General features: G+C 58.3%; 1 protein-coding gene across 1 annotated transcript in view; it reads right to left on the bottom strand.

The window, feature by feature from the left end:
- Positions 1–4,363, bottom strand: part of RAI1 (retinoic acid induced 1) — a 20,317-nt gene extending 15,954 nt beyond the window's left edge. Inside the window, exon 1 of the mRNA XM_026859174.1 lies at positions 4,353–4,363. The gene's annotated coding sequence lies outside the window, so the exon portion shown is untranslated. The remainder of the gene's footprint in view (positions 1–4,352) is intronic.
- Between the last annotated feature and the right edge of the window lie 5,616 nt (positions 4,364–9,979).

The following is a 9,979-nucleotide window of genomic DNA, read 5'->3' as shown; positions in this document are numbered from 1 at the left end:
ACGGCAGAGATCCCGGCAGCACGAGGGCAGCCACCGGGATCTGTGGGAAGGTGGCACAGCCAGGATGATGGCAAAGCGGGGATGACTGTGTCGGGGCGTGGGGACACCAGGCATGGTCTGGTGGGCACTGCTGGGGGGGTTGGGGTGCTTGGGGATGCCGGTGTGAGCCTCGCCACGATCGTGGCTTGGCAGCAGGAATGCTGGTGCGCTGGCTGGACTCTCAGCATCCCACGGGGCTCTCCCCACCTCCGATCAGGCTCCTGGTTCTGTCACGCTGCCAAATCCAACCCAAACTACCCAATGTGGCTCCACCTGAGCCATCCTGGTCTCTGGGCATAGGGCACAACAAAGCGGAGCCGCGATGCCGTGCAAGGACAGTGAACAAGCACCAATGGTGAGCATCCAGATCCTGGTCCCCACGGGCACCCACGAGCTCATGAGACCAATGCTCAGAGCAGTGAGAGCCACTGCCTGCGCTGGGGTGGGGGTGACAACTACTGCCAGCACCGGGGCAAAGCAGTGGCAGAAAAGCAAACAGCGTCCCCTGCAAAAATCTCTCTCTATCCATTTATTTTAACTATTGCGTTCCCATTCTCATTATCTACAGCGCTCCATAACGTGATGGTGAAAGAAATGAAGTTTGAGGGGAGTTACATGACCATCATGGAGGTAAGGGGGACCCCCACTACCAGCTCCTGCACCCCAACACGCAGGTGCTGAGCTCCTTTCCTATCCCAGCAGCACAGCCAGGCTATGCAGACTAAATCCGAGCTGGATTTCTCTGCTGACATCCCAATCCCATGGAAAGGTGTTGGGAGTGGCAGCATGTCTCACCGGGCCGGTCTCGGCATCACCAGAGCAGCAGTGCCGTGATGGAAAGTTGCTGGAACATCAGCTTCGGATGCTGAGTCCTGGTAACAGTTGCTATGTGAAACATTCAGAGGTGGAATTTACTGTCACAGTTAATAATAGATGAAGGTTTTAGAATTTTTGATGCTTTACATTTTAAGCTGTTTGATTTATAATGTTTCAGAAAAGGAGAGAAGGGGAGGGGGGAGAAGGCAGGAGCTGAACGGCAGCGCGTGGTAAACACACCAAGCGGGGAGGCAGGGGAAGGCTCCATCCATCTGCCTGCCCACGCCAGGAATGCAGGTGAGACCCCCCACCATGGCCATCAGGGCAGGGTCTCCCCACCAAGCACTGGCACTAGGGACCATCCCTGTGGAAAACCATGGTGCGACTGGGACCAAGTCCCTCAATTGCCAGATTGCACTTCATCACTTCATTTTCCTCTTTTTTTTTCTTTTTTTTTTCCTTAAATCACTGCATCTCTTCTCATTCTGCCCGCGCGCCCCCACCGGTGTTTTTATTCCGGCGGGTTGCTGGGTTATTTACTTGCTGGCGCTCCTCTCCCCTCTTGCAGGTGTATTTCAAGTAGGCTCCTTAAATAGCAGCGAGCCGCGCGCCCGCGGCGGTGCGCGCTGGGTCGTGCTGATTAGCAACACGCTGCCAAAAAAAAGAAGGGTCTTATTTCCCCGCCGAGCTCCCGCCGTGTTTGCACAAAGCGGCGCCGATGCCCCGGCACGTGGGGATGCTGCGGCCGGATCCGGGGGGGGCTGGTGCTGCCGTGTCCGTTCCTGGCCTGAGTTCTTCCTGGAAAGCAGAAGCCAGCACAGGCACCGGCACTGCATGAGGGACCTCGGAGTCCCTTGGTGTCCTTTGGTGTCCCTCAATGTCCCCTGGTGTCCCTCAATGACCCTTGATGGGCTCCAATGCTGCCCAATGCTCAGGACGGCTTCAGCTCTGGCACTTTGTTCCAGCTTCTCCCAAACCCTGGAACACCCCAATGTGTGTGATCAGGAGGATTTAGTCCCGGCTCAGCAGGGCTTTGGGTCAGGCACAAGGCAGGGAGCAGAGGGGGACCCCACACTCCCACTACCAGCACTGGGCATGCAGCAACGTCTTCAAAAAACTGGGGGGTTGGACAGATGAATTGGGGGTTCCCACTCTGCTCCCCCAAACCAAGAGAGGTGCCGCGGTGCAGAGGGCAGGAGCCACATCACAATGCTGTTGGGAGGGCTGGAAGCAGGGAGGACGTGGAGGCTGGAGGCGTGATGCTGGGGCCTCCAAGACCTGGAGACATCTCAGCCCTGAACAGCTCTATGGCTCCTGCCAAGGCCTCGGGTGGACATGGGGGGCTGCTGGACCCTGGGAGGTGGCTGGGGCCTGTCCCCCGCCACTGGAACCCCCCCAGCCCCTCCAGAGCCCCCCGCTTCCTGCCAGGGTTGGGGAATCCCAGGGGTCCCAGGGCTGAGCTGCCCTGTGATGTCTCAATCAAGGCTTGTGCATCGCCCCATTTACATATGCACAGTCTGGCCGGGGCCGAGTATAATTTCTTTATAAAGCAGCTTTGACGCACGGGGTAGCTCGCCTTAATGAGGAGGGTTATTCCACAAAGATCCGTTACTAATGGGCTTGGGGGCAGGCAGCGCCCGCATGCAGATGCCTGCTGCCAAAACCAGCGCCACGATGCACCCCGCTCAGCCCCGGCCACGGGGTCCCCACTGCATTTGCACCCGCGGTGGAGCCGGTGCTGGCAACCTCCAGCTTGGTGGGCTGCCACCCCTGTCCCAGCAACATCCCGATGTCCCCATGTCTCTGTCAGCTGCCTCTGATAAAAACCACTTGCAGGTCCAAAAAAACAACTGCATAGCACGTCTTGGTGTGGAAACCTTCAACCCTTCCCAAAAAGCAGCTCCAGATAGAGAGATTGAGGTGAGCACAGCTCACGGTACCCACGAGGTCCCTGCTCAAAACACCAAACCCCTGGATGTCCCCGACCAAAGACATCGCTCCTGCCAGGCACAGGCTGAGCCACCGCCGCGGCTGCCAGCAATCAGCCCCTCATTACCAGAACTGCCTTATTAAAAAAACATAAAAGGGCTTTAAAATCCGGAGCTCCCCCAAGAGCAAATCCCTCCCTGCAGAGCCCCAACAAATTCAGTGCACTGGTTCAGCCCTGCCGCTCCCCCCCTCGGTCCCCTCCCCGGGGACCCCCGTTAGCGGTGGGTGCCTCGTTAGCCAGCGTCGCGCCGGCGATTGGCTGAAACTCATTTGCGGCATCAAGCGGCTCTGCCCCAGACACCTTCTCATACGACCGGAGGCGCAGTACGTCCCAGGGCACTGTCACAATATATTAAGACGCGGCGCTAAAAATAAGCAACGGCAAAAAATAAGCAAGGAAATCGCAGTCCCTGCCTGCCCCTGCCGGCCTCCTGCGGGCAGAGCCCCCGCTGCCACACACGAGCTGGGGAAGCACAGCAGGAAAGAGAGGATTTTGCTGGGTTTTATTAAAAAGATGTGGTTTTTTCCCGTCCCTCCACCCTCCAGCCTCACCAGGGGACGAGCCCTGTGGTGACACACAGGCACACAGGACTTGGTGACAAATCATGCTGGTGGGGGGGATGTTTCTCCACACGTCGGTGGTTCAGGGCTGGAGCAGACCCCTCGCCCACCCCTGGCAGCCCAGGACGGGGCTCTGCTCCCTGCCAGGGCCGTCCCTGGGGCTGCTGAGCCGGGAACCGCAGGTGCAGCACCACGTGCCCAGCCATGCTTTGCCATCGAAGGACGGCTGGGTTTTGGCCAGCCCTGTGTTAGCTGGTGCCCGGTGGCTGTCCCCATCCCAGCAGCTACCTAGTGTGGGGGGGTACCCATCTGCCAACACCCCATTTTCCCTGCTCGCTGCTACCCAGGCACATGAGCAGCAGCACGGCAGAGCCGGGTGGGAGCTGGGAGCATCCTCCTCCTCCAGCGACTCATTTTGCACCTGGGGAGGGGGCAGATGTAGGTGAGAAGCTGCCTGTACCCATCCCGCTGCCTGTACCCATCCCACTGCTTGCACCCCGTGGCGTACCATCCTCCATTGCCGGGTCCCGTGGGGACATCGGAGCGACCAGAGGGGACACAGCCCCTGCTGCCTCCGGGACTTGAAAGAGCAGCTCCAAGCTTGGCGACGGCTCCGTGCCTCCAGCCGAAGGCGTGTGGCCGCCCTGCTGCCTTGGCTGCGGCTGGAACGAATGCATGCACATACCTCTGCCCCGGCACGGGTGTTTGCTCTTCTCTTCCGCGGCTGTGATTGATTAAAGGATCAGGGACATCTGAGAATGGAGGCAGCAGCGGCAGCAGCAGAAGCAGCTCCCTTTGGACTTGGAGAGCTTCCTTGCCTGCTGCTTGCTGCTGCCGTTGCCTGTCAGGCAGCTTTTAATCAAGGTTTGCTTATATCTGCAAAGGCCTTTCCCAGAGGGATGAAGGGAGGAAAAGAGGGGGGGAGAGTATATTAACATGCCAGCCACCCTCCCTCTCCCTCTCCTTTGTTTATGGAGAGGGTCAGTGCTTGGAAACGGTTGGCGGGGACAGGGAAAGGCGCTTTGGGGGTGCTGGTGGCACGGTGCAGCTCTTGGCATGTCCAGGTATCGTGGCGTAGCCACAGGGAGGGAGGGCACTGACACCCAGTCAGGATGCGCTCAGGGATGGCAATGGCACGTGGAGGGACCAGGACCTGAAAGCCAGGGCTCACCAGGGCTCAGTGGCTTCCTCCAGGAGGCCCTGGGCAGGTGGCATGTCCCCACAGGTGCTGTGGTGGACATGGCAGGGAGACCCCACACACCCCCAAGTCGGGGTCTCAGCCTGGACAGACCAATGCCATCCATACGCCGGACTGGCACCATCCATACACCAAGACCGGCCATGCGGGGGGAACCCAGGCCCCTCCATCCCTCCCCCAGCCCTGCGCAATGTCAGGGTCCCTCATCCTACGGCAGAGCCCCAGGGTGGCCATGTCACAACACCCCACGTCCCTCCTGCAGCACAGGCCTGATCAGTGATATCGGCACTGCAGAGGGACCAGCGCCAGCCCCAAACCTGCCCCGCAGCACCCCAGGAATGGATTTACCCCCCCGACACTGGGATTTCAGCACGGCACTGGGAGCAGCCCTGGCAGCACCCACCACACCACCGTCACCTGCTGCAGCCACCACCAGAGCCCCTGCACACCCCTGCAAGTGGTGTGGGGGGACAGGTGACCCCCAGCCCCACGTCCCCCCATCAAGCGAGGTGTCTGCCTCTGCTGCCATTCGCGCGCATCACTTACGCTCTCCATGTTATCTTATTGCTCAGCTAATGACCTGCTAAAAGTATTATGTGAAAACCGCACTCTTAGCCAGCCATTAAACTGGTTAGGACCAGCGGGTCATGCTTTATTGCTTTAATAACTGAGTTTATGAAAGGTCGTCTCATAACTGATAACATGCATAATTTTTGTAACTTAATTAATGCTGCTAATATACTGGAGTCTCCATCAGCTGCTGTTGCAACTGATGTGCAGTTTGCATCCAGAGCGGGGCCGGGCAGCGTACTCCAGGCCAGGCTCTGCCCTGCTGTCCCCTCCAGGCAGCACCCATGATGGGCACAGGGTTTGAATCCACGCCGAAGCCCCACCGTGCCGCTTTTCCACGTTGGAACATCCCATCTGGAAACACTCCATCTGGGAAGGGGATTGCTGTGAGCGGGCAGAGGGCTCCCAACCCAACAAGGCTGTAGAGAAGCGTTTCCTTTGCTTCCCCCATGCCCAGCCTGTGCAGCAGCCAAGCATGGACACAGGACCTGCAATCAGGGGGAGTTTTACCCAGGGAAGGACCAAAAACCTCTGTGGGATGTGAGTCACGTCAGCCATCCCATACATCCCCACCTGGAGTTACAACGGAGCAAAGGAGCTTTGCCCTGAGTAGGGATTTGGGGTTATGCCCCAGGGGGAGCTTCCCCGGGAGCCCTGGCACTGACCCTGCTCCTCCCGGCGATGCTGCGGGCAGCGGGGCTGGCACAGGACAGGCTCCCGGGTGCTGCACATCTACTGCGGCCCCGTGGATGTAAATGTCACGGAGCCAGCTGCCTTTCTTCCCAGCGCTGTATTTTTTAAGGACAACCTCCTTGACAAGAACACATTTTTCTCATTAGAGGGGGGAAAAATAATAAAGCAGCAAATAACTTCTCCCCAACTGCCCTAGCACACACCTTGGGGGGGCTGAGTGTCTGCAGGGGGAGCTGGCAACCGGAGGCATTTTTCCAAGCAGCAAAACCGGGCCCTTCCCTTGCAAAAAAAAAAAAAAAAAAAGTAAATAGGAGCCCAGGTGCATGCGGTGTGCAAGTCCCTGATATGCTGCCACCAGCAAATCTGGTGAGCTGCGAATCCCCGGCACCGCGCATCCAGCGCTGCAAATCCGAGCTGCTCCAGTCGCCTGCTTAGTTTTGCAAATTCTTTCCTGCTGGCTGAGAAAAGCCAATATGTCTGCTGCTCCCGCTCCAGCGCAATAATTGTTCAGCGCTGGTTATCATCCTGCCAGAAAGGCACGAGCTACCGCTGGGGCACTCTGCTTGCTGTAAATGCAGCTAGATGATTTCCTAGCAAATGCAAGTTTTCCAAGGAAGTGGGTGGAATCTGCTTGTCTCTGATTAGACAGCTTGGGTTTTTGTTTTCCTGGTGCTTTAGAGAGAGAGAGGAAAAAAAAAAAAAAAGAGGCATAAAATACGTGGCTTTCCATCCCCTCTGCCCTGAAACACAGGCTCGTACGCATCCCGGCGATGGTCCCCCTGGGACGCGCAGCTTTGCCCACACTCTGAGCAATGATCCTGTGGAATGAGGCTATGATCTTTCATCAATCATCGCCGAGCGCTTCTCCCTCCCGCGCCCGCTCCCCGGGCCGTGCCCGCTGTGAGCGTACGGCCCCACCACTCCGCTTTCCCCCCTCCTCGCCTCCAGAAATCCAAGGGTGCAGGGTTGGCCGCCCCCAGTGTCCATGAGGTCAGGACCCTGCTTGGGGCCGGGAGGGGCAGCGCCTCTGCCACCCTCCCAGCTCAGCACGATCGCGGGATGCTTGGGAGGGGATGCGGGATGCCGGGGAGCCCCCCCACAAGAAGAGGCTTGTAGGACCACTGCTCACGGGCAGGGTGAATCCCAAATCCCAGGGCAGCATCCAGGCTAATGGGACGCAGCGAGGGAGGTGGGGTCAGGACAAGCCCTGAGGCTGCAGAGAGGCAGGTCTGCCTGCCCGCCCTTGCCAGGGGAGGAAAAATGACTTGAAATTAAGATTTCCTGATGTTTGGGGGCTTGGAGACCTTGACACCCCCTGCGTCCATCTGGCTCTTCCCCTCTTGCGGCAGCTCGCTCTCGCGTCCCCGTCTACCCGTGAATACCAATTATGGTTTAGGAGAATGTATATCTGAGATGTGCAAATACAAAAGGCAGGAAATAAAAGTCATCTCTTACTGAAGAGGAGAGGTAACCATGACTACCTGGGACCTCATTTAAAACTGTGCCGGCCGCAGGCTAAAAGGCAACGCTTCCTATTGTTACACACATTTAAGGAAAGCTTTGAAAACCCGTTTCCCCCCCAAAACCAGCTGGGAAGTAAGAATGAAAACGAGAATTGGAGGGGGGGAGGATGTAGAAGATATTTATTGGTGTTTGTGAGCTGGTTTTGCATCCCCACCCTGCACGAAAACAGACAGCGAGCTGAAACTTCAAATGAGCAACTCGGAGGGAGACGGAGTGCCGGCGGCTGCGGCATCGTGGCTCCAGTGCCACGTGGCAGCCGGCCGGGATCCCGCGCGGCAAAGGCAGAGCTGCCACTCGAGCGCTCGGAGAGATGCACCCTCAGAGGAAAGCGGGGAACAAGTGAGCCTGTGAAGGGCTTGGGGGGAGCTGGGAGGAGCTGGTGGCACTCGGTGCCAGCCGCAGCGCTGCTGCTCGTAGCACCGCAGCCTGGCACGCTTTGCCTGCTGGCATGACCCGCAGTCAGTGGGATCTCGGGGGTGCCCCGGGACAGCCAGGGTTTCTGTCTGCACGCTGGATCCTGCCCGGCAGGGTGGGGGGTGACTGGGAAGTGCTGGCTGCCTGGCCGGGGCCGCAGTGTCAGCGCAGAGCCAGGGGACATTGGCTTGTCCTCGGCTGCTTGCAAAGACACCCGGTTGCTCTGCCACGTGTGTAACGGTGACCTGCCCCATCAAAGACCAGGAAAGCTGTCCTCCAGCCACCATCTAGTCAGGACCTTGCACTGCTCTTGAGCTCGCGGTTACAAGGCCAATGACCAGGCAATTACATTCCCTCGTTTTTGGTTCAAGAGCCATGCTAGCAGTGTGCCCTTCACTAAGGTGAAGCCTGTGACACCCTTCCCTGTCACCCTGTGAGCAGCTGCTGAGTTCCTGAGGTTTTGGGGATGGCTTTCCCCATGGGGGACAGGTCCAGGATAGCCCCCCTGCACCCATCACAGCCAGCTGCTGCCAGGGAGGGTTGTCCCAGCAAGGCCATCAGCGAGAGCTGGTGCTCCTGGAGAGGAGTCAGTGTGGGGCGGAGAGGGGAGCAGCCACTCCGGTGCATCCAAGCCCTTGGGAAGTGCCAGCAGTTCCCAGCTGGGTGATATGAGGTCCCTGCTTCAGCCTTACCCCATCTGACACAAGGAGCAGGAGGTGAAGATTTGCCTCCCCGCGCGCACAGATTTGCTACCTGTGCTCAAAGGAGGCATCCCTGCTGGATGGCGCTGTGCCGATTCCCCACCAGGATAAAGCCAATTCCCCACTCGACTAAAACCCTGCGGTGGGCGATGTGACGGGTGGGATGGTGGGAGGACTGGCAGCTCCCCTCCCCGCCATTGGGCTGCTGGGAATGTGGAACCCCCCCACCCCCTACTCACCAACATAAAACCAGGCAGGATGGTGCAGGGGGAAGCACAGCAGCAGGGCCTGAGCCAGATCCTGTGTCACATGGGTTGCAGCAAGCAACGCTCATCCTTCGCGCCCTCCCAAATCCCCATCCTATGGGGGTCACAAAATGTCTTCCCAGCCTGGAAGGGGCTGGGGAAGGGCCCTGCGGGTCTGGCTGTGCTGGAGTCACCCCAGCATGGCTTGCTGGCACACACAGCCAGTGGGAACCACCTTGGTGAGCCTCAAAACAAGACGCTGCTTTCTCAGGGAGCCACATTCAGTGCATGGCACCATGAACGCGGCGCTCACCTTCACCCCCATCATCCCCGGGCTCCTGCCGCAAGCTCCCACCAGCATATCTCTCCCTTGTCCGCTGCCGGCATGGCCGTGGCCCCCCGCACCCCCCTGCCAGTGTGCCGGACCCACACCTAGGACCACACAACGGGGCTGCAGGCAGGAGCCCAAGCCAGGAATTATGGTCTGTACAAAAGACAATGACAGTGAATCTTGTTACTGGCTTTTCAGCAAACGTAATTCCTTTTTATTAGAAAATTAAAGGGTATGAAAAGCTTTCCAAGGCTGAAGAGCTGAAATGTGCTTTCATAAAATATGCGGCGTCTGATAAAACGGATTTGCTTGTCTGCCTACCCCGGTCCCCTCCCCCTCCTGGTTATTATTCCTACCAGCAAGGTGATGCCTTTTGCCAAAACACTGATCCCGACGTGGCCAGCTCTCGCCTGCAGAGACCCCTGGGGACCAGCGCTGCTCCCCGGCACCCCGGCCACCCGGCTGCAAGGCACCACACAGCTTGTGTCTGTTTGAGGGTTGGTTTTGGTTTTTTTTGTTTTTTTCTAGCTAAATAAAACTCTGAGGGACAGTTTTTCCCCTCCAGGGTTGCAGGTAAAGGCTGATGATGATTCAAATCATCACCCCAAACCCAGCCGTGAGGATGAAGCAGTTGCAGGCAGGAGGAGAGGTGAAACCAGGCAATGGCAGACAGAAAGCAAAGGATTCTCCTCAGACATTGCACAAACAGCAACTATTAAAAACCTCCCGGGGAGCCTCTCCCGAAGAGAAAGCCATGCCGCCCTCCTGCGTGCTGGCACCGAGCTGCGTGCGAGTGGTGCCGAGGGCCTGTGAATTGCCGGCATCAGGCAGCGGGCAGCTAAGGTAACGCGAGAAATCTCCTTTTCTTCCCTTTAATCGTTCCCTCTCTCTGGATCCT

Source organism: Athene cunicularia (genome assembly GCF_003259725.1).
Source record: "Athene cunicularia isolate RWA chromosome 14 unlocalized genomic scaffold, athCun1 chr14_part1, whole genome shotgun sequence".
Classification (NCBI taxonomy): Eukaryota; Metazoa; Chordata; class Aves; order Strigiformes; family Strigidae; genus Athene; species Athene cunicularia.
The sequence above is the reverse complement of the archived record's forward strand: the minus strand, read 5'-3'. Positions and strand labels throughout refer to the sequence as shown.